This window comes from Festucalex cinctus, chromosome 10 (genome assembly GCF_051991245.1).
Source record: "Festucalex cinctus isolate MCC-2025b chromosome 10, RoL_Fcin_1.0, whole genome shotgun sequence".
Classification (NCBI taxonomy): domain Eukaryota; kingdom Metazoa; phylum Chordata; class Actinopteri; order Syngnathiformes; family Syngnathidae; genus Festucalex; species Festucalex cinctus.
Window position 1 is genome coordinate 2181980 of NC_135420.1, and position 23687 is coordinate 2205666.

The following is a 23687-nucleotide window of genomic DNA, read 5'->3' on the forward strand; positions in this document are numbered from 1 at the left end:
ACTAGTGGGCTTTCGTGGACGGGTTTGACCTGGCTGACATGGAACGTTGGATGAATTCTGAGGGATCTTGGTAGGCGAAGTCGAACGGCGGCAGGACCTATGGACTTGGTTACTGGAAAAGGCCCCACAAATCGTGGGGCCAGCTTTGGACATGGTACCTTGAGCCTGAGGTGTTTGGCTGATAGCCAAACTCGCTGGCCTGGGCGGTATTCTGGTGCCGGTCTCCTCTTCCGGTCGGCGGCCCTCTTCACCCGGTCTCCCTGGCGTTGAAGCGCCGTCCGGGCCGCCGACCAGACCTTGTGGCACCGACGGATCATGGCCTTGACCGAGGGGACCGTTGCCTCCTCTTCTAGTTCGGCGAAGAATGGCGGATCGTAGCCGTGGACGCATTTAAACGGGGTAAGACCTGTGGCAGATGTGGGCAAAGAGTTGTGAGCAAGCTCGACCCATACCAGGTACTTGCTCCAGGTGGTCGGGTTCTGGGAGACAAGGCATCGCAGTCCGGTTTCAAGTTGCTGATTCAATCGTTCTGCCTGTCCATTGGCCTCAGGGTGGTATCCAGACGTCAGGTTGGCTTTGGCACCTAGAGCTTTACAAAATTGTGACCAGAATCGGGAGACGAACTGTGGTCCACGGTCTGAGACGATGTGCAATGGAAAGCCGTAGAACCGGAAAATGTGGTGGATCATGATATCTGCTGTGGTCTTGGCGGACGGGAGCTTGGTTAGTGGAATGAAGCGAACCATTTTCGAGAATCTGTCAACAACTGTGAGGATCGTGGTTTTACCGTGAGATGGGGGCAGTCCGGTTACAAAGTCTACTGAGATTTCTGCCCATGGTCTGGATGGGATTGGTAGTGGCTGGAGTAGACCCATCCGGGACTGAGTGGACGTCTTGTTGCGGGCACAAGTCGGACAGGCGGCGATGTACTCTTTTATGGTGGTCTCCATTGCCGGCCACCAGAATCTCCTGGCAACAGCATACATGGTCCTGCGGACTCCAGGATGACAAAACAGCTGTGATGTATGAGCCCAGTGTATCACCTGAGACCTTAGTTCCTCAGGCACGAAGAGTCGACGTGGCGGGCAAGACGTGGGGGGAGTGACGTTGCGCAGTGCCTCCTTGACATCGTCCTCAATTTGCCATCTCATGGCTCCAACTATGCAGTCCCGGGGCAGGATGGTCTCAGGCTCGGCTTTCAATGGCTCGAATTCGTGGACTCTTGACAACGCATCCGCCTTGACGTTTTTGCTGCCTGGTCTGTAAGTCAGAGAAAATACGAAGCGGTTGAAAAACAAGGACCATCTGGCTTGTCGAGGGTTGAGTCTTTTGGCCTGGCGTAAGTATTCCAGATTTCGGTGATCGGTCCAGATCACAAAAGGGAGTTCGGCGCCTTCCAACCAGTGTCTCCATTCTTCAAGAGCCACTTTTACGGCGAGAAGCTCCCGATCTCCGACCGAATAATTGCGTTCAGCTTTGGATAATTTTCGTGAGAGGAAGGCGCACGGATGTGTCTTGCCATCCTCTTGACAACGCTGAGACAGAACTGCCCCAATTCCAATGCTGGAGGCGTCTACCTCCACCACGAACTGGCGTTTGGGGTCAGGGACCCTGAGGATTGGGGCATTGGTGAATCGTGCTTTTAAGTCTCTGAATGCCTTTTCGGCTTCCGGGTTCCACATGAACCGGACTTGTGGGGAGGTCAAGGCGTGTAGGGGCGCGGCAATGGTGCTGAAGTTTCTTATGAAACGACGGTAGAAGTTGGCGAATCCGAGGAACTGTTGAACCTTTTTCCGAGAGTCCGGCGTGGGCCACTCTCGTACGGCGCTGACCTTGTCCGAGTCCATCTCCACCTTCCCGGGTGAAACAACAAATCCCAGGAAGGAGATGGTGTTGACGTGGAACAGGCTCTTCTCAGCTTTCACGTACAGATGATGATCCAGTAGGCGTTGCAGGACTCGGTTTACGTGGTCTCGGTGGCTCATTAGGTCAGGAGAGTAAATCAGGATGTCGTCCAAGTAAACATACACAAAGTGATCTATGAAGTCCTTGAGTACTTCATTTATCATGGCCTGGAAGACGGCTGGAGCATTCGTGAGGCCAAATGGCATGACCAGGTACTCATAATGTCCTCGTGGAGTGTTGAAGCCCGTCTTCCATTCATCTCCCTCGCGGATCCGAATGAGGTGATAGGCGTTCCGGAGATCGAGCTTGGTGAAAATCTTAGCCTGTTGCAGCTGGTCGAACACCGAGGACATCAAGGGCAAGGGGTACCGGTTCTTAACAGTGATGTCATTCAGGGGACTGTAATCAATGCATGGGCGTAGGGATCCATCCTTTTTACTCACGAAGAAAAAACCTGCGCCTGCAGGTGAGGAAGACGGTCGGATGAGGCCGGCTTTCAAGGAGTCGTCAATATAATTGTTCATGGCTTGGCGTTCTGGTCCTGAAACCGAGTACAGTCTCCCCTTGGGAATGGTCGAACCGGGAATCAAATCGATCGGGCAGTCATACGGTCGGTGTGGAGGAAGAGTCATGGCCTTGGTTTTGCTGAAGACCTCCCGCAGGTGGTGGTAGCAGGAGGGAACAGTGTGCAGGCTTGGGTACTCTTGAGCCGGTGGGACGAGAGTCACCTGGTGAACCTGGGCTGTGGAGTTTCGGGGTGAGGGTGGTTCCAACCCGTGTGAGATACAGTCCGTTCCCCACTCCAGAACGACTCCAGTGTTCCAGTCGATTCTGGGATTGTGTACACGCAACCAAGGATGGCCCAGAACCAACGTGGAGGACGATGCGTGAAAAACATGGAAGCGGAGAGTCTCCAAGTGAGATCCGATTCGGACTTCCAGAGGTTCAGTGATGTGGGTGATTTTGAAGAGCTCTTTGCCATTCAGCGCTCTAGCCAGGATGGTCGAGGAAAGGGGTTCGGTGGAGGCTCGTATTTGCCTTACGAGCTCCCAGTTCATGAGACTTTCGTCGGATCCGGAGTCGATAAGGGCTGACAGATCTGTGGTGACATTGTGGTGGGCTATCTGAATTTGCGTGAGTCTGTGGTTCTTGGCGGGTCGGGGTGACGGGGAACTCACCGGAGAGTTGCCCTTCGTGGTGCAGGATCCCACCAAGTGTCCAAGACCACCACAATAGTAGCAACGGCCCTCTCGGCGTCGGCGCTGTCTTTCCTCTTGCGAAAGCCGAGCCCTTCCCAGTTGCATGGGTTCGTCGCTGGCGAGGTCCACCTCTCCTGGTTCCGGTCGGGAAGAAAAGATGGGTTGCAGCCTTCTGGCCTCCGGTTGCCGTGACCAGGGGGTGGGTTCCTCCCTCCTTCGAGGTCCGCCGATCTTAGCCAGCTCCTGGCGACGATGATCGGTGCGGATGGCGAGGGAGATTAAAGCGTCCAAGTCCGTGGGGAGTTCTACGGGGATCAGAAGTTCTTGAATGGCAGGTGAGAGTCCTTTTAAGAAATGATCGTGAAGTGCTATGGCGTTCCAGCCACTGTTCGTTGCCAATGTTCGGAAGCGGACAGCGTAATCGCTGACAGGTTCTTTGCCTTGTTGAAGCCGGCTCAATGCTCGTGCCTTCTCTCGGTCGTTGTTCTCTGGGTCAAAGACTTGGCGCAAAGCGACTTGAAAGTCCTGTACACTTTGACAGACCGAGGAACCCCTGGCCCATTCCGCGGTCGCCCAGGTCTTGGCCCGTCCCGTCAGGTGAGACACCATGAAGGCCACTCGGGACCGGGCTGTGGGAAATGCCTGTGGTAAATGTTCAAAATGAATGTCGCATTCCGTGAGGAAAGTCTGACAGCGCCCGGGTTCACCGGAGTATCGTTCTGGGGAGGCCAGTCTTAATCCTACCCCGGTGAATGGCGTGGTCGGGACGGAGAACTCAGGATGAGGAAGTTGTCTGGTGGAAGCTGGCACTCGACGCCGTGAGAGGCTTACCAGCTCGTGGACCTGGCTGGTCAATTCCTCAATCCGGGACCGCATGGTCTGTTGGATCTGGTCCTGATTGTTGAGCCGGGCCTCCTGGCTCTGCAGTGCGGCCTCGACCATGCCTGCTGGGTCCATGCTGGCCGAAGTGTACTGACAAGGCGAGGTCAAGTAGGACTCAGACGCAGGCGTAAGGTAGGCCACCAAGGCAGCAGGTTTATTTCCGGCCAACAGAGGTCTCCTCTCAAACTGAGAGGAGAACAGGGAGGGGAAAAAGTGGAGAACAAAAAGCGCTCCACTAGGGAGGAAAAAACAGGCAAAAGGTACTGGGGACAACAGAAAGCGCTCCGCTAGGGAGGAAAAAGGGCACAAGGCAAAAGGGGTAACTGAAGGCGCTCCAAAAGGGAGGAAAAGGCACAAAAACAAGGCAACAACGCTAGGCAACATGAACAAGGACATAAGGACTGTGGGACGCTTCCATGCACTGACGGTGACACTTCGGCACAGAGGGGAGAATGCAGCTGGCTTTTATTGTGTGGGTTGATTGGTGGCAGGTGGTGATAATCATGGGCGGGGACCGGTAATGAGTGAGCGGCAGGAAGGGCAAGTGACCTGGGGTGAGAGGAGAGTTAGGGTTTTCAAAGTAAAACAGGAAACATGGACAACAAAACAAAAGCATGGGCCGTCACGCCGGTGGCGGCGTGACAATTGCTTTTAATGTCCATAGATGCTATCAAAAATAAATAAAAATATATATATGTTTGGATAAGTCTGAAGCCAGTGAACATTTTGAGTGGTGGAAAGTAAAAGAATATTCATAAATGACTTAGTTATCACACTTAGAATGAGTTTACATTTTTTGTACAAAATACCGTATGTGAGGTATTTTTTTTTCATGCCTCAAGGGCTAGGTGGCGCTGCATATATAACTGAATGTTGTCATAGAGATAACTTCAGGCCTTGACGATAAACATACATGTCAAGTTTGGGATTTTTTGGAGCATGTACCGGGGAGTTATCAAGCATATCCTTTTTCATTGTGAAACACAAATTTTGATGCCCCGCCCTCATCATATAGTATTTCAAAAAGTCAACATTTTTCCCCCTGTCGTTGGCTCAGGTCTTGACATGGTCCAGGCCAAGTCTTAACTCAGTCGGATGAAACGTGTAGGAGAAGTGGGCAAAAGTCTGCCCCCTGTGAATGTGCAAAAATCGTCAAAAATGGGACATTCAAAAATTCGTAGCTCACTTCCTGTTCATTTTAGCATATGGGTACAAGAGACTTTTTTGTAGGTCTTTGGCTCCCTCATACACCTAAAAATATTCGGCGTTCTTGCTTAAACGTACAACCGGGGCTGCTTCGTTAAAAATTTCGAGGGGGCGCTATTGAGTCATTTTTGTAAAAATAGCACAATCAACAATAAAATATTGCTCATTTTACCAGGCCAGATGTGTGTGCCAAGTTTCAGGAGTTTCTGTGCATGTTTAGACCCTCAAAACTGGCGTTGTTTTCTTGGCGAACAGCGCTTAGCCACGCCCACAGCAATTCGCGAAAACTCACAAACTTCGTGTTGTGACATCATGAAGGCCGAAACCCTCATCTGAGCAAATATGAGGTAGGTCCAGTTAACGTGTTTGGAGAAAAACGTAGAAGAAAATTCGTAAGAAAAAAAATTGCCACTAGGTGGCGCTATCAGTTAGATGAAATGTAAGTTAGTAGATGTCTTTAGAGCTGGACTCTCATCAAATGTGTGAAATTTTGAGAAGATAGGATCATCTCGGTCAAGTTAATGCAGCTTTTATTGTCACAAAAAATCTTCAGACTTTGCGTCACCGTAGCGGCCACGCCCTTTGGCGAAAAGTTACAATATTCGGTGTGGGGCATCATCAACATCTTAAGGCTTTTCTGACCAATTTTCAACTGGATCCCTTCAACGAGCTCAGCACAGTAGCTAAAAACGTAAAGTATGACATTTATTGTAACCACTAGGTGGCGCTATATGTATAACTGAATTTTGTCATATAGATGTTTTCAGGCCGTGACTATTACGTTGCCTGAGAAGTTTGAGATTTTTTGGAGCTTGTACATGGGAGTTATTCAGCATTTGCTCTTTCTGGACAAATGAAATTTTAAAGGCAATATTTGATGCCCCGCCCCCGTCATATAGTATTTCGAAAAGGCAAGACTTTTTGCCCAGCTGTTCTCTTAGGTCTTGAGATGATAAATACCAAGTTTGAAGTCAATGGGATGAAAAATGTTTGCATAGGGGGAAAAAGCATGACCACAGTGAATGTGCCAAAATAGGCCAAAATTGGACATTAAAAAATTCATAGCTCACTTCCTGTACATTTTAGCTACATGGTCCCAATAGACTTTTTTGTGCGTCTCGGGGTGCTACACGTGCCTGCCAATTTTCGTTGCTCTAGCTCAAACGTGCCGGGCTTGGTTTTTATTTTTCTATGCTAGGGGGCGCTATAGAGTCGCATTGTTATAACGACTTCATAATATCAAATTTTTCGCCGGACCTGAGGAGTGTGCAAAGTTCGGTGAGTTTTCGTGAATATTTAGGTACCCAAAATCGCGATTGTTTGCGGAGAATAAAGAATAATAATAATAATAATAATAATAATAATAATAATAATTTTTACAAAAACAATAGGGACCTCGCAGCGGTCGCTGCTCGGGCCCTAATAATAATAATCCGATCGAAAAACAATAGGGACCTCGCAGCGGTAGCTGCTCGGGCCCTAATAATAATAATAATAATAATAATAATAATAATAATTTTTACAAAAACAATAGGGACCTCGCAGCGGTCGCTGCTCGGGCCCTAATAATAATTTTTACAAAAACAATAGGGACCTCGCAGCGGTCGCTGCTCGGGCCCTAATAATAATAATAATAATTTTTACAAAAACAATAGGGACCTCGCAGCGGTCGCTGCTCGGGCCCTAATAATAATAATAATAATTTTTACAAAAACAATAGGGACCTCGCAGCGGTCGCTGCTCGGGCCCTAATAATAATAATTTTTACAAAAACAATAGGGACCTCGCAGCGGTCGCTGCTCGGGCCCTAATAATTTTTACAAAAACAATAGGGACCTCGCAGCGGTCGCTGCTCGGGCCCTAATAATAATAATAATAATAATAATAATAATTTTTACAAAAACAATAGGGACCTCGCAGCGGTCGCTGCTCGGGCCCTAATAATAATAATAATAATAATTTTTACAAAAACAATAGGGACCTCGCAGCGGTCGCTGCTCGGGCCCTAATAATAATAACTAGAGCTGCGAGCAGCTATAAAGGGCCCTCGCAGCCCGGGCCACGTTGGAGTCCTTTCACGTTGGGGTTCTTGCACGTTAGGGTACTGGCACGTTGGGGTACTGGCATATTGGATGCAAAATTTCTTTGAAAATGGCATCATAAACGTTTACATGTAGTATATTTTTTTGCCAGTGTGTGTGTCAAGCTCAACGGGTTTTGGTGATTGTTAAGACCTGCAAAAATCAGCGTCCTTTTTTATTTTTAGGCAATGAGTTGCCCTGATTGGTATTTTTTGTAAAAATGTATATACACATCATCGCTCGATGTACTCATTGCACAATGTTACTTTTATTGTCCAAAGGGGCAATCAAAAATGAATAAAACAAAATGGAAACGTACATACGTTTGGATCGGTGTGAAGCCAGTGAACAATTTGAGCGGTGGAAACTAAAAGAATATTCATAAATGACTTAGTTATCACACTTAGAATGAGTTTACATTTTTTGTACAAAATACCGTATGTGGGGTATTTTTTTTATATATATAAGCCTCAAGGGCTAGGTGGCGCTGTATTTATAACTGAATGTTGTCATAGATACCTTCAGGCCTTGATTATAAGCATACATGTCAAGTGTGGGATTTTTTTTGGAGCATCTACCGTGGAGTTATTATGCATATCCTTCATTCACGATATTGCTTTTAATGTCCATAGAGGCTATCAAAAATAAATAAAAATATATATATGTTTGGATAAGTCTGATGCCAGTGAACATTTTGAGTGGTGGAAACAAAAAGAATATTCATAAATGACTTATAGTTATCACACTTAGAATGAGTTTACATTTTTTGTACAAAATACTGTATGTGGGGTATTTTTTTTTTATGCCTCAAGGGCTAGGTGGCGCTGCATATATAACTGAATGTTGTCATCGAGAAAACATCAGGCCTTGACGATAAACATACATGTCAAGTTTGGGATTTTTTGAATCATGTACCGGGGAGTTATCAAGCATATCCTTTTTCAGTGCGAAACTCAAATTTTGATGCCCCGCCCTCATCATATAGTATTTCGAAAAGTCAAGATTTTTCCCCCTGTCGTTGGCTCAGGTCTTGACATGGTCAAGGTCAAGTCTTAACTCAGTCGGATGAAACGTGTAGGAGAAGTGGGCAAAAGTATGCCCCCTGTAAATGTGCAAAAATCGTCAAAAATGGGACATTCAAAAATTCGTAGCTCACTTCCTGTTCATTTTAGCATATGGGTCCAAGAGACTTTTTTTGTAGGTCTTGGGCTCCCTCATACACCTAAAAATATTCGTCGTTCTTGCTTAAACGTACAACCGGGGCTGCTTCGTTAAAAACCTCTAGGGGGCGCTATTGAGTCATTTTTGTAAAAATAGCACAATCAACAATAAAATATTGCTCATTTTACCAGGCCAGATGTGTGTGCCAAGTTTCATGAGTTTCTGTGCATGTTTAGACCCTCAAAACTGGCGTTGTTTTCTTGGCGAACAGCGCTTAGCCACGCCCACAGCAATTCGCGAAAACTCACAAACTTCGTGTTGTGACATCATGAAGGCCGAAACCCTCATCTGAGCAAATATGAGGTAGGTCCAGTTAACGTGTTTGGAGAAAAACGTAGAAGAAAATTCGTAAGAAAAAAAATTGCCACTAGGTGGCGCTATCAGTTAGATGAAATATAAGTTCGTAGATGTCTTAGGGGCTGGACTCTCATCAAATGTGTGAAATTTTGAGAAGATAGGATCATCTCGGTCAAGTTAATGCAGCTTTTATTGCCACGAAAAATTACCAGACTTTGCAGCACCGTAGCGGCCACGCCCTTTGGCGAAAAGTTACAATATTCGGTGTGGGGCATGATCAACATCTTAAGGCTTGTCTGACCAATTTTCAACTGGATCCCTTCAAAGAGCTTGGCACAGTAGCTAAAAACGTAAAGTATGACATTTATTGTCACCACTAGGTGGCGCTATATATATAACAGAATTGTATCATATAGATGTTTTCAGGCCGTGACTATTAAGTTGCGTGAGAAGTTTGAGATTTTTTGGAGCTTGTTCATGGGAGTTATTCAGCATTTTGTCTTTCTGGACAAATTAAATTTTAAAATCAATATTTGATGCCCCGCCCCCGTCATATAGTATTCCAAAAAGTTAAGATATTTTGCCCAGTTGTTGTCTTGGGTCTTGAGATGATACATGGCAAGTTTGAAGTCAACTGGCTGAAAAATATTTGCAAAGGGGGAAAAAGTATGACCACAGTGAATGTGCCAAAATGGGCCAAAATTGGACATTCAAAAATTCATAGCTCACTTCCTGTACATTTTAGGAAATGGCTTCCACTGACTTTTTTGTGCGTCTCGGGGTGCTACACGTGCCTGGCAATTTTCGTAGCTCTAGGTCAAACGGGACGGGATTGGTTTTTATTTTTCTACGCTAGGGGGCGCTATAGAGTCGCATTGTTATGGCAACTACATAATATCACATTTTTCGCCGGGCCCGAAGAGACTGCAAAGTTTGGTGAGTTTTCGTAAATGTTTAGGCCCTCAAAAATGCGATCGTTTACGGAGAAGAAGAAGAAGAAGAAGAAGAAGAAGAAGAAGAAGAAGAAGAAGAAGAAGAAGAAGAAGAAGAAGAAGAAGAATTCTTACAAAAACAAGAGGGACCTCGCAGCGGTCGCTGCTCGGGCCCTAATAATAATAATTTTTACAAAAACAATAGGGACCTCGCAGCGGTCGCTGCTCGGGCCCTAATAATAATAATTTTTACAAAAACAATAGGGACCTCGCAGCGGTCGCTGCTCGGGCCCTAATAATTCGAACGAAAAACAATAGGGACCTCGCAGCGGTCGCTGCTCGGGCCCTAATAATAATAATAATAATAATAATAATAATTTTTACAAAAACAATAGGGACCTCGCAGCGGTCGCTGCTCGGGCCCTAATAAGAAGAATTCCTACAAAAACAATAGGGCCTCGCAGCGGCACCGCCGCCGCCGCTGCTCGGGCCCTAATAATAATAACTAGAGCTGCGAGCAGCTATAAAGGGCCCTCGCAACCCGGGCCACGTTGGGGTACTTGCACGTCGGGGTACTGGCACGTTGGGGTACTGTCAAATAGGACAAGGACCATCTAAAATGTTTTTGACAAGCCTTGTGTGTGCAAAGTTTAATCAAAACGCAAAATATGGTGCGCAATTCCCAAAATAAATTCAAAATGGCGGACTTCCTTTTAGGTTTAGCATACGGCTACAGAATACTTTTTGTAGGTCTTAAGCTAATAGGTATGCCTCCCAGTTTTCACAAATCTAGGTCAAGTCATCTTTAGTTGTGTATCGCTTGAATCATACAATTGGAAATGCTCCATAAAAATGCATAGAGGGCGCTATTGAGCACAACGTTGGGTTACTTGCACGTCAGGGTACTGGCACGTTGGGGTACTGTTACATGGAACAAGGACCATTTAAAATGTTAGTTTTTTCCATGCCTTGTCTGTGCAAAGTTTCATGAAAAAGGCCAAAAATGATGTATAATTCCCAAAATAAAATCAAAATAGCGGACTTCCTCTTTGGTTTGGCAAATGGCTACATAATACTTTTTTGTAGGTCTAGCATAATCATACAATCGGAAATGCTTCATAAAAATGTCTAGAGGGCGCTATTTATTGCAAATTGCACAATAAATCTCTGAAAATTCATGTTCATGACAAGTCTGATGTGTTTGCAAAGTTTCATGAGTTTTCATGTGTATAAAAAAAAAAAAAAAGCAGCACTTGACAACTGTTACATGGAACAAGGACCATTTAAAATGTTAGTTTTTTCCATGCCTTGTCTGTGCAAAGTTTAATGAAAAAGGCCAAAAATGATGTATAATTCCCAAAATAAAATCAAAATAGCGGACTTCCTCTTTGGTTTGGCAAATGGCTACATAATACTTTTTTGTAGGTCTAGCATAATCATACAATCGGAAATGCTTCATAAAAATGTCTAGAGGGCGCTATTTATTGCAAATTGCACAATAAATCTCTGAAAATTCATGTTCATGACAAGTCTGAAGTGTTTGCAAAGTTCCATGAGTTTTCATGTGTATAAAAAAAAAAAAGCAGCACTTGACAAACAATGCATTGCTATGGCAACAGCGTGTTACAAAATAAAAAACTTTCGATTACTTTGCATCTTAAACATCTTAAGATGAAACACACCAAGTTTGAAGACAGTCGGAAAAATTTTGTAGGAGGGGTTCGTTAAAATATGACCCCTGAAAAAGGCCACAAAAAATGGCAACAAATCCCATCATAAATCAAAATGGCAGACTACCTGTTTGGTTTAGCACATGGTTCCAAGAGACTTTTTTGTACATCATGGGCTCTTATGTATGCCTGCAAATTATCATAGCGCTAGGTGAAACGTACAACCGGGAATGCTTCGTTAAAGAGGAGTAATTAGCTCAAAATGTGATGCCCGGCCCCTGGGAGACTTCCTGTTGGGTTTAGCACATGGCACCAAGAGACTTTTTTGTACATCCTGGGCTGTTACATATGTCTACAATTTTTCGTCGCTCTAGCTGCTTCGTACAACTGGGAATGCTTCATTAAGAAGGATTTTTTTCCTTTGCAAAAAGTGCATGCCACGACAACAGCGTGTGACGAAATAAAAAACTTTCAATAACTTTTCATTTTCAACATCTTAAGATGAATCACACCAAGTTTGAAGATGATCGGATAAACTCTGTAGGAGGAGTTTGTTAAAATATGACCCCTATGAAATGGCCAAAAAAAATGGCAACACATTCCAAAGTAAATCAAAATGGCGGACGTCCTGTTAGGTTTAGCATATGGTTCAAAAAGAGTTTTTTGTACCTCGAAGGCTGTTATATACCTCTACAAATTTTGGTAACTCTATGTGAAACGTACAGCCGGGTATGCTTTGTTAAAGAGGAGTTTTTTAGCTCAAAATGTGATGCCCGGCCCCTGGGGGACTTCCTGTTGGGTTTAGCACAGGGCACCAAGAGACTTTTTTGTACATCTTGGGCTGTTACATATGTCTACAAATTTTCGTAGCTCTAGCTGCTTCGTACAAATGGGAATGCTTCTTTAAGGATATTTTTTTTCCTTTAAAAACAGTGCATGCCATGACAACAGCGTGCGACGAAATACAAAGCTTTCAATAACTTTTCATCTTCAACATCTTAAGATGAATCACACCAAGTTTGAAGATGATCGGATAAACACTGTAGGAGGAGTTCGTTAAAATAAGGCACCAATGAAATGGCCAAAAAAATGGCAACACGTTCCAAAATAAATCAAAATGGTGGACTTCCTGTTAGGTTTAGCTAATGGTTCAAAAAGAGTTTTTTGTAGGTCATAGTCTGTTACATATGTGTACCAATTTTCGTAGCTCTAGATTAAACGTACAACCGGCAATGCCTCGTGAAGTAAGAATTTTTAAACTCTAAATTTGATGTGCCGCCGCCGTCATATAGTATATCAAAAACTTTTCATTTTTCACAATGATGTTGTCCCAGGTGTTGAGATGGTACATCCCAAGTTTGAAGTCAATCGGGTTAACCGTGTAGGAGAAGCGGGCAAAAGTATGACCCCTGTAAATGTACAAAAATTGGCAAAAATTGGACATTTAAATACTCATACCTCACTTTCTGTCTATTTTAGGGTACACACTTCAAAGAGGTTTTTGTTCATTGGGATGTGCTACAGGTGCCACACAATTTTCATAGCCGTCGGACAATCGTAGCGGGACAGGGATCCGTTTAACCTATGTAGGGGGCGCTAAGGAGCCATTTTTCTGTTATCATGTATGGTGACTTTAAAATATCAAATTTTTCGCCAGGCCTGATGTGCGTGTAAAGTTTGGTGAGTTTTCGGTCACGTTTAGTGTCTCAAAAATGCGATCGTTAGCGGAGAATAATAATAATAATAATAATAATAATAATAACTAGAGCTGCGAGCAGCTATAAAGGGCCCTCGCAACCCGGGCCACGTTGGGGTATTTGCACGTCGGGGTACTGGCATGTTGGGGTACTGTCAAATAGGAAACCATCTAAATTGTAAACGTTTTTGCCATGCTTTGTGTTTTTAAAGTTTCATGGAAAGGCCAAAAACGATGCACAATTAACAAAATAAAATCAAAATGGATTGGCACATGGCTATATAGAATACTTTTTGAATATATTCGGCATGCCTGCCAATATTCACACATCTAGCTGAATCATATAATCGGAAAGACTTCATAAAAATGTCTAGAGGGCGCTATTGAGCCATTTATTACAAATTGCACAACAAATCTCTAAATAAAATATTCATGTTCCAGACAGGTCTGGTGTGTGTGCAAAGTTTTGTGAGTTTTCACCCATATTTAGACTCTCAAAAAAGCATTTTTCTTCACAAACAATGCATGGCTACAGCAAAGGAGTGTGACAAAATAAAAAAATTCAATAACTTTTCATCTTAAATATCTTAAGATGAAACACGGCAAAGAATGAAGACGATCTGATAAGTTCTGTTGAAAATATGACCCCTATAAAAGGCCCCAAAAAATGGCTACAAATACCAAAGTAAATCAAAATGGCAGACTTCCTTTTTGATTCAGCATATGGCTTTAGAAACCTTTTTGTAAGTCTTAGGCTGATAGGTATCCCAATTTTTACAAATCTAGCTGAATCATATAACACAAAACATTTGCAAAAGCTTCATAAAAATGTCTAGAGGGCGCTATTGAACCATTTATTGCAAATTGAATAAGAAATCTCTAAAATATTCATGCTGATGACAAGCCTGATGTGTGTGTAAAGTTTCATGAGTTTTTGCACATGTTTAGACCAAAACAAAAAAGCAGCATTTTACTTGGCAAACAATGCATCGCCATGACAACGGCGTGCGACAAAATAAATAACTTTCGATAACTTTGCATCTTAAACATCTTAAGATGAAGCACACCAAGTTTAAAGACAGTCGGATAAATTTTGTAGGAGGAGTTCGTTAAAATATGACCCCTAAAAAAGGCCACAAAAAATGGCTACAAATCCCAACGTAAATCAAAATGGTGGACTTCCTGATTGGTTTAGCATATGGCTCCAAGAGACTTTTTTTGTACATCCTGAGCTCTTATGTTTGCCTGCAAATTATCATAGCTTTAGGTGAAACGTACAACCGGGAATGCTTTGTCTGTTTAATCAAAACGCAAAATATGGTGTGCAATTCGATGCATTGCTATGTCAACAGCGTGTGACAAAATAAAAAACTTTCGATTACTTTGCATCTTAAACATCTTAAGATGAAACATACCAAGTTTGAAGACAGTCGGATAAATTTTGTAGGAGGGGTTCGTTAAAATATGACCCCTGAAAAAGGCCACAAAAAATGGCAACAAATCCCATCATAAATCAAAATGGCGGACTTCCTGTTTGGTTTAGCACATGGTTCCAAGAGACTTTTTTGTACATCGTGGGCTCTTATGTATGCCTGCAAATTATCATAGCGCTAGGTGAAACGTACAACCGAGAATGCTTCGTTAAAGAGGAGTTTTTTTAGCTCAAAATGTGATGCCCGGCCCCTGGGGGACTTCCTGTTGCGTTTAGCACATGGCACCAAGAGACATTTTTGTACATCCTGAGCTGTTACATATGTCTACAATTTTTCGTCGCTCTAGCTGCTTCGTACAACTGGGAATGCTTCATTAAGAAGGATTTTTTTCCTTTGCAAAAAGTGCATGCCACGATAACAGCGTGTGACGAAATAAAAAACTTTCAATAACTTTTCATTTTCAACATCTTAAGATGAATCACACCAAGTTTGAAGATGATCGGATAAACTCTGTCGGAGGAGTTTGTTAAAATATGACCCCTATGAAATGGGCAAAAAAAATGGCAACACATTCCAAAGTAAATCAAAATGGCGGACGTCCTGTTAGGTTTAGCATATGGTTCAAAAAGAGTTTTTTGTACCTCGAGGGCTGTTATATACCTCTACAAATTTTGGTAACTCTAGGTGAAACGTACAGCCGGGTATGCTTTGTTAAAGAGGAGTTTTTTTAGCTCAAAATGTGATGCCCGGCCCCTGGGGGACTTCCTGTTGGGTTTAGCACAGGGCACCAAGAGACTTTTTTGTACATCTTGGGCTGTTACATATGTCTACAAATTTTCGTAGCTCTAGCTGCTTCGTACAACTGGCAATGCTTCTTTAAGGATATTTTTTTTCCTTTGCAAACAGTGTATGCCATGACAACAGCGTCCGACGAAATACAAAGCTTTCAATAACTTTTCATCTTCAACATCTTAAGATGAATCACACCAAGTTTGAAGATGATCGGATAAACACTGTAGGAGGAGTTCGTTAAAATAAGGCCCCAATGAAATGGCCAAAAAAATGGCAACACGTTCCAAAATAAATCAAAATGGTGGACTTCCTGTTAGGTTTAGCATATGGTTCAAAAAGAGTTTTTTGTAGGTCATAGTCTGTTACATATGTGTACCAATTTTCGTAGCTCTAGATTAAACGTACAACCGGCAATGCCTCGTGAAGTAAGAATTTTTAAACTCTAAATTTGATGCGCCGCCGCCGTCATATATTATATCAAAAACTTTTCATTTTTCACAATGATGTTGTCCCAGGTGTTGAGATGGTCCATCCCAAGTTTGAAGTCAATCGGGTTAACCGTATAGGAGAAGCGGGCAAAAGTATGACCCCTGTAAATGTGCAAAAATTGGCAAAAATTTGACATTTAAATACTCATACCTCACTTTCTGTCTATTTTAGGGTACACACTTCAAAGAGGTTTTTGTTCATTGGGATGTGCTACAGGTGCCACACAATTTTCATAGCCGTCGGACAATCGTAGCGGGACAGGGATCCGTTTAACCTATGTAGGGGGCGCTAAGGAGCCATTTTTCTGTTATCATGTATGGCGACTTTAAAATATCAAATTTTTCGCCAGGCCTGATGTGCGTGTAAAGTTTGGTGAGTTTTCGGTCACGTTTAGTGTCTCAAAAATGTGATCGTTTGCGGAGAATAATAATAATAATAATAATAATAATAAGAAGAAGAAGAAGAATTCCTACAAAAACAATAGGGCCTCGCAGCGGCACCGCCGCCGCCGCTGCTCGGGCCCTAATAATTCCTACAAAAACAATAGGGCCTCGCAGCGGCACCGCCGCCGCCGCTGCTCGGGCCCTAATAATAAGAAGAATTCCTACAAAAACAATAGGGCCTCGCAGCGGCACCGCCGCCGCCGCTGCTCGGGCCCTAATAAGAATTCCTTCAGGAACAATAGGGACCTCGCAGCGGTCGCTGCTCGGGCCCTAATAATAAGAATTCCTTCAGAAACAATAGGGACCTCGCAGCGGTCGCTGCTCGGGCCCTAATAAAAAGAAGAATAATAAGAATTCCTTCAGAAACAATAGGGACCTCGCAGCGGTCGCTGCTCGGGCCCTAATAATAATAATAAGAAGAAGAAGAATTCCTACAAAAACAATAGGGCCTCGCAGCGGCACCGCCGCCGGCGCTGCTCGGGCCCTAATAAGAAGAATTCCTACAAAAACAATAGGGCCTCGCAGCGGCACCGCCGCCGCCGCCGCCGCTGCTTGGGCCCTAATAATAATAATAAGAAGAATTCCTACAAAAACAATAGGGCCTCGCAGCGGCACCGCCGCCGCCGCTGCTCGGGCCCTAATAAGAATTCCTTCAGGAACAATAGGGACCTCGCAGCGGTGGCCCTAATAATAATAACTAGAGCTGCGAGCAGCTATAAAGGGCCCTCGCAACCCGGGCCACGTTGGGGTACTTGCACGTCGGGGTACTGGCACGTTGGGGTACTGTCAAATAGGACAAGGACCATCTAAAATGTTTTTGACAAGCCTTGTGTGTGCAAAGTTTAATCAAAACGCAAAATATGGTGCGCAATTCCCAAAATAAATTCAAAATGGCGGACTTCCTTTTAGGTTTAGCATACGGCTACAGAATACTTTTTGTAGGTCTTAAGCTAATAGGTATGCCTCCCAGTTTTCACAAATCTAGGTCAAGTCATCTTTAGTTGTGTATCGCTTGAATCATACAATTGGAAATGCTCCATAAAAATGCATAGAGGGCGCTATTGAGCACAACGTTGGGTTACTTGCACGTCAGGGTACTGGCACGTTGGGGTACTGTTACATGGAACAAGGACCATTTAAAATGTTTGTTTTTTCCATGCCTTGTCTGTGCAAAGTTTCATGAAAAAGGCCAAAAATGATGTATAATTCCCAAAATAAAATCAAAATAGCGGACTTCCTCTTTGGTTTGGCAAATGGCTACATAATACTTTTTTGTAGGTCTAGCATAATCATACAATCGGAAATGCTTCATAAAAATGTCTAGAGGGCGCTATTTATTGCAAATTGCACAATAAATCTCTAAAAATTCATGTTCATGACAAGTCTGATGTGTTTGCAAAGTTTCATGAGTTTTCATGTGTATAAAAAAAAAAAAAAGCAGCACTTGACAACTGTTACATGGAACAAGGACCATTTAAAATGTTAGTTTTTTCCATGCCTTGTCTGTGCAAAGTTTAATGAAAAAGGCCAAAAATGATGTATAATTCCCAAAATAAAATCAAAATAGCGGACTTCCTCTTTGGTTTGGCAAATGGCTACATAATACTTTTTTGTAGGCCTAGCATAATCATACAATCGGAAATGCTTCATAAAAATGTCTAGAGGGCGCTATTTATTGCAAATTGCACAATAAATCTCTGAAAATTCATGTTCATGACAAGTCTGATGTGTTTGCAAAGTTTCATGAGTTTTCATGTGTATAAAAAAAAAAAAAGCAGCACTTGACAACTGTTACATGGAACAAGGACCATTTAAAATGTTAGTTTTTTCCATGCCTTGTCTGTGCAAAGTTTAATGAAAAAGGCCAAAAATGATGTATAATTCCCAAAATAAAATCAAAATAGCGGACTTCCTCTTTGGTTTGGCAAATGGCTACATAATACTTTTTTGTAGGTCTAGCATAATCATACAATCGGAAATGCTTCATAAAAATGTCTAGAGGGCGCTATTTATTGCAAATTGCACAATAAATCTCTGAAAATTCATGTTCATGACAAGTCTGAAGTGTTTGCAAAGTTCCATGAGTTTTCATGTGTATAAAAAAAAAAAAGCAGCACTTGACAAACAATGCATTGCTATGGCAACAGCGTGTTACAAAATAAAAAACTTTCGATTACTTTGCATCTTAAACATCTTAAGATGAAACACACCAAGTTTGAAGACAGTCGGAAAAATTTTGTAGGAGGGGTTCGTTAAAATATGACCCCTGAAAAAGGCCACAAAAAATGGCAACAAATCCCATCATAAATCAAAATGGCAGACTACCTGTTTGGTTTAGCACATGGTTCCAAGAGACTTTTTTGTACATCATGGGCTCTTATGTATGCCTGCAAATTATCATAGCGCTAGGTGAAACGTACAACCGGGAATGCTTTGTTAAAGAGGAGTTTTTTAGCTCAAAATGTGATGCCCGGCCCCTGGGGGACTTCCTGTTGGGTTTAGCACATGGCACCAAGAGACTTTTTTGTACATCCTGGGCTGTTACATATGTCTACAATTTTTCGTCGCTCTAGCTGCTTCGTACAACTGGGAATGCTTCATTAAGAAGGATTTTTTTCCTTTGCAAAAAGTGCACGCCACGACAACAGCGTGTGACGAAATAAAAAACTTTCAATAACTTTTCATTTTCAACATCTTAAGATGAATCACACCAAGTTTGAAGATGATCGGATAAACTCTGTAGGAGGAGTTTGTTAAAATATGACCCCTATGAAATGGCCAAAAAAAATGGCAACACATTCCAAAGTAAATCAAAATGGCGGACGTCCTGTTAGGTTTAGCATATGGTTCAAAAAGAGTTTTTTGTACCTCGAAGGCTGTTATATACCTCTACAAATTTTGGTAACTCTATGTGAAACGTACAGCCGGGTATGCTTTGTTAAAGAGGAGCTTTTTAGCTCAAAATGTGATGCCCGGCCCCTGGGGGACTTCCTGTTGGGTTTAGCACAGGGCACCAAGAGACTTTTTTGTACATCTTGGGCTGTTACATATGTCTACAAATTTTCGTAGCTCTAGCTGCTTCGTACAAATGGGAATGCTTCTTTAAGGATATTTTTTTTCCTTTAAAAACAGTGCATGCCATGACAACAGCGTCCGACGAAATACAAAGCTTTCAATAACTTTTCATCTTCAACATCTTAAGATGAATCACACCAAGTTTGAAGATGATCGGATAAACACTGTAGGAGGAGTTCGTTAAAATAAGGCCCCAATGAAATGGCCAAAAAAATGGCAACACGTTCCAAAATAAATCAAAATGGTGGACTTCCTGTTAGGTTTAGCATATGGTTCAAAAAGAGTTTTTTGTAGGTCATAGCCTGTTACATATGTGTACCAATTTTCGTAGCTCTAGATTAAACGTACAACCGGCAATGCTTCGTGAAGTAAGAATTTTTAAACTCTAAATTTGATGCGCCGCCGCCGTCATATAGTATATCAAAAACTTTTCATTTTTCACAATGATGTTGTCCCAGGTGTTGAGATGGTCCATCCCAAGTTTGAAGTCAATCGGGTTAACCGTGTAGGAGAAGCGGGCAAAAGTATGACCCCTGTAAATGTGCAAAAATTGGCAAAAATTGGACATTTAAATACTCATACCTCACTTTCTGTCTATTTTAGGGTACACACTTCAAAGAGGTTTTTGTTCATTGGGATGTGCTACAGGTGCCACACAATTTTCATAGCCGTCGGACAATCGTAGCGGGACAGGGATCCGTTTAACCTATGTAGGGGGCGCTAAGGAGCCATTTTTCTGTTATCATGTATGGCGACTTTAAAATATCAAATTTTTCGCCAGGCCTGATGTGCGTGTAAAGTTTGGTGAGTTTTCGGTCACGTTTAGTGTCTCAAAAATGTGATCGTTTGCGGAGAAGAATAATAATAATAATAATAATAATAACTAGAGCTGCGAGCAGCTATAAAGGGCCCTCGCAACCCGTGCCACGTTGGGGTATTTGCACGTCGGGGTACTGGCACGTTAGGGTACTGTTTCATAAGAAACCGTCTAAATTGTAAATGTTTTGCCATGCTTTTTGTGTTTGTTCACATTGCTATGGAATGCTTTGTCGAGGTATTCGGCTGATAGGTATGCCTCCCAATATTCACACATCTAGCTGAATCATATAAAAAAAAAAAATTCTTTGCAAACAATGCATCGCTACAGCAAAGGCGTGCCACGTTGGGGTACTTGCACGTCGGGGTACTGGCACGTTGGGGTACTGTCAAATAGGACAAGGACCATCTAAAATGTTTTTGACAAGCCTTGTGTGTGCAAAGTTTAATCAAAACGCAAAATATGGTGCGCAATTCCCAAAATAAATTCAAAATGGCGGACTTCCTTTTAGGTTTAGCATACGGCTACAGAATACTTTTTGTAGGTCTTAAGCTAATAGGTATGCCTCCCAGTTTTCACAAATCTAGGTCAAGTCATCTTTAGTTGTGTATCGCTTGAATCATACAATTGGAAATGCTCCATAAAAATGCATAGAGGGCGCTATTGAGCACAACGTTGGGTTACTTGCACGTCAGGGTACTGGCACGTTGGGGTACTGTTACATGGAACAAGGACCATTTAAAATGTTAGTTTTTTCCATGCCTTGTCTGTGCAAAGTTTAATGAAGAAGGCCAAAAATTATGTATAATTCCCAAAATAAAATCAAAATAGCGGACTTCCTCTTTGGTTTGGCAAATGGCTACATAATACTTTTTTGTAGGTCTAGCATAATCATACAATCGGAAATGCTTCATAAAAAGGTCTAGAGGGCGCTATTTATTTCAAATTGCACAATAAATCTCTGAAAATTCATGTTCATGACAAGTCTGATGTGTTTGCAAAGTTCCATGAGTTTTCATGTGTATAAAAAAAAAAAGCAGCACTTGACAAACAATGCATTGCTATGGCAACAGCGTGTTACAAAATAAAAAACTTTCGATTACTTTGCATCTTAAACATCTTAAGATGAAACACACCAAGTTTGAAGACAGTCGGATAAATTTTGTAGGAGGGGTTCGTTAAAATATGACCCCTGAAAGTTTTTCCTTGCCCGGTTGGAGGGTTAGATCAGGGGATGTCGCAACTTGTTTGTGGTTAAGTGCTACAGAAGTAAATGTGTCTTAACAACCTCATGATTGAATGTGTTTTCAATTCTCTAGGATGTGATTGGATTGTATCAATTAAATGTTCTTATAACTGATTCAGTGAGTAGTAAAAATAGTGTGTCAAGTATAATGACATGAAATATAAGGAATACAAAAAACAAAACAAGAACCCTCTAAATTACACATTTTGTTCCAGGCTTTATGTGCGTGCATAGTTTGAGTATACACCTAGGTTTAGGCCAGGAGTGTTCAAACCTTTTGCAAAGAGGGCCGGGTATGGTAAGGTGAGAATGTGTGGGGCCTAATCAACCATTTAGTTTAGCCTGACATAATTTTTTTACATGCATATGTAAATATATATATGTGGACAAATGTGTACATATGTCTACAAATTTTTGTAGCTCGAGCTGCTTCGTCCAACTGGGAACGCTGCATTAAGAAGGATTTTTTTTTCCTTTGCCAACAGTGCATGCCACGACAACAGCGTGCGACGAAATAAAAAGCTTTCAATAACTTTTCATCGTCAACATCTTAAGATGAATCACACCAAGTTTGAAGATGATCGGATAAACTCTGTAGGAGGAGTTCGTTAAAATAAGACCCCTATGAAATGGCCAAAAAAATGGCAACATGTTCCAAAGTAAATCAAAATGGCAGACTTCCTGTTAGGTTTAGCATATGGTTCAAAAAGAGTTTTTTGTACCTCGAGGGCTGTTACATATGTCTTCAAATTTTGGTCACTCTAGGTGAAACGTACAGCCGGAAATGCTTCATTAAGTAAAAATTTTGAAATGCAAAATTTGATGCCCTGCCTCTGGCGGACTTCCTGTTAGGTTTAGCATATGGCACCAACAGGCTTTTTTGTAGATCATAGTCTGTTACATATGTGTACCAATTTTCGTAGCTCTAGATTAAACGTATAACCGGCAATACTTCAGATGAAACATGCCAAAGAATGAAGACAATCTGATAAGTTTTGTAGAAAATATGAGGCCTATAAAAGGCCCCCAAAAAATGGCTACAAATAGCAAAGTAAATCAAAATGCCGGACTTCCTGTTTGGCTTAGCATATGGTTCTAAAAGACTTTTTTGTACATCGTGGGCTCTTATGTATGCCTCCAAATTATCATAGCGCTAGGTGAAAGGTACAACCGGGAATGCTTCGTTAAAGAGGAGTTTTTTAGCTCAAAAAGTGATGCCCGGCCCTTGCGGGACTTCCTGTTGGGTTTAGCACAAAGCAGCAAGAGACTTTTTTTGTACATCGTGGGCTGTTACATATGTCTACAAATTTTCGTAGCTCTAGCTGCTTCGTACAACTGAGAATTCTTCATTAAGAAGAATTTTTTTCCTTTGCAAACAAGTGCATGCCACGACAACAGCGTGCAGCGAAATAAAAAGCTTTCAATAACTTTTCATCTTCAACATCTTAAGATGAATCACACCAAGTTTGAAGATGATCGGATAAACTCTGTAAGAGGAGTTCGTTAAAATAGGACCCCTATGAAATGGCCAAAAAAATGGGAACACATTCCAAAGTAAATCAAAATGGTGGACTTTCTGTTAGGTTTAGCATATGGTTCAAAAAGAGTTTTTTGTACCTTGAGGGCTGTTACATATGTCTTTAAATTTTGGTAACTCTAGGTGAAACGTACAGCCGGGAATGCTTCATTAAGTAAGAATTTTGAAACTCCAAATTTGATGCCCCGCCTCTGGCGGACTTCCTGTTGGGTTTAGCATATGGCACCAACAGACTTTCTTGTAGGTCATAGTCTGTTACATATGTGTACCAATTTTCGTAGCTCTAGGTTAAACATACAACGGGCAATACTACGTTTAGTAAGAGTTTTGAAACTCTAAATTTGATGCCCCACCGCCGTCATATAGTATGTCGAAAACTTTAGATTTTTTACCATGGTGTTGTCCCAGGTCTTGAGATGGTACATCCCAAGTTTGAAGTCAATTGGATTAACCGTGTAGGAGAAGCAGGCAAAAGTATGACCCCTGTAAATGTGCAAAAATTGGCCAAAATTGGACATTTAAATACTCATATCTCACTTCCTGTCTATTTTAGGGTACACACATCAAAGAGGTTTTTGTTCATCTGGATGTGCTACAGGTGCCACACAATTTTCATAGCCGTCGGACAATCGTAGCGGGCCAGGGATCTGTTTAACCTATGTAGGTGGCGCTATGGAGCCATTTTTCTGTTATCACCTATGGCGACTTTAAAATATCAAATTTTTCGCCAGGCCTGACGTGTGTGTAAAGTTTGGTGAGTTTTCGT